We start from the raw sequence: 2,115 nt of genomic DNA, 5'->3' as shown, positions 1-2,115 counted from the left end.
AGAACTAGAACTTGATGACGGAGGAGGAATAGAGGGATCAAGTTGGTGCATGCCTTTGTTCAAGCGCCTGAGATATTTGCGCATGTACTTGAATTGCAAATCATGAGCAACAGACATGTTTTCCAACTTTACATTTATATTCTCAACTTTACCCTCTAATGCACTCAGACGTGCATCAACATCAGATGGTACAAAATCTGGATCATTTGCTGAGTCAGAATCCAGTTCCTCAAAAATGTCATCCATATTAATGTCAACACCAGCTTCTTCATGACCACCACCACCACCACCACCTTGTTCATGAAGCAGATCCAACTTCATCTTATTAATATTTGTATTGTTGAAGATCAAATGATGGATTGGTGCTTCATCAATAGGCATATCGACTAACATATGAGTAGCCAATACAGTCATAAAATAGGCAAATGGAATGTTACTATGACCAGGATGGAGTCGAAACTGAATAATGAAATGACAGATTAAGGATGGCAAACAAATCTGAGTACCATTTGAAATAGCATGGATAACACGAACCATAAATGAAGTCAAGTCAGATTTATTACCTGAACGAGGATACAGATTAGACACAAAGATTCTGTGGAGAATTCTGTATTTGGGTAACAAATACCTTGTGGGGAGCGCATTCCCTTTTTGAGTCCATTGAACATCCATGTTGCACAAGTCTCTAGTTAGCATGCGTTTTTTAGCCATTGAGGGTTTATCAGTTAAATTATGGATAGGAATACCCTCATCATTCACAGGAATTTCCATAAGGGCTGAAATTAAATGACGATCAACGTCAAATGGCCCTTCTCTAGTAGAAATTTGAAAAGTTAAATTATCCTGTGAAAATGCACTAATACATGTAAACATGGATTGGGCAATGGACCGGTATGCAGGTTCACCCCAATGCAATAAGTTAACCCAACCTACAGCTTTAAGCATAGGAAGGATGTCAAAAGGAGCAATGTGATTGACATCAACAGGATGTTCAACGATAACATTACGAGATCTAATGTCCCTAACATATGATGGATCATCATTAGGAACAAGAAGATGACGCTTAGAGATAGCGGTCGATCTGGAGGAAGAAGAAGGACCACGTGAAGTAGTTTTTCTTCCTCTAGAAGCCATTTGCAACAAGGATTTAAAGGAATAAAGAAGTTGCAAAGGATTGAGAAGTGGGTTTGCTCAAAACAGATTTTTCAAAATCCACACCCCAAATCTCAATGATTTTCAAAATAGAAAGCTTCAAGAGAGAAAAGGAAGCAATCTAGACACTAATATGCAAGAAAAAATGGGATTTGGAACACTAACCTTAAAGGACTTGAAGGATGGGTTCGACGAGTCGAAGATCGGCTCCAAGGAGAAGAAAGAAGAAATGAGGAAGAAAGTGAAAAATCCCCAATTTGAAGTGAAACCCGTGTTCCACGACTGATCGTGGGTATCTACGACCGGTCGTAGGACGACTGGTCGTGTATACACATGACTGGTCGAATAAACCCCAAAAATACAAAATTTCTTGCAATTTAAACAAAAATTGGAATTCAATCTAGCAAATATATACAATATTATACAAGAAGGCATAAATTATCAATTTAAAATGCACATACCAAGATCAAATTTCATCTTTTTGAACCTGCTTTTATCAAGAGGTTTTGTGAAAATATCAGCACGTTGATCTTCAGTAGGAATATATTCTAGAGATATAACTTTTTCTTCTACTAATTCCCTTATATAATGAAATCGAATGTCAATATGCTTATTACAAGAATGCTGAATAGGATTTTTTGAAATATTTATCACACTGGAATTATCACAATGTAATAACATAGAATCCTGTTTAATTCCATAATCACTTAGCATTCGTTGCATCCAAACAAGCTGTGTACATGCATTACCAGCTGCTATATACTCAGCTTCAGCTGTTGAAAGTGATATAGAATTTTGTTTCTTTCTAAACCAGGAAACTAGACAATTTCCAATGAAAAAACAACCACCACTGGTTGATTTTCTATCATCTAGATTACTAGCCCAGTCAGCATCCGAGTACCCAGCTAATTGGACATTGGTTTCATGAGGATACTAGAGACCAAAATTTACAGTACTTGCGAC

The sequence above is a fragment of the Magnolia sinica genome, chromosome 11 (genome assembly GCF_029962835.1).
Source record: "Magnolia sinica isolate HGM2019 chromosome 11, MsV1, whole genome shotgun sequence".
NCBI classification, from domain to species: Eukaryota; Viridiplantae; Streptophyta; class Magnoliopsida; order Magnoliales; family Magnoliaceae; genus Magnolia; species Magnolia sinica.
Note: the sequence above shows the minus strand (reverse complement) of the source record.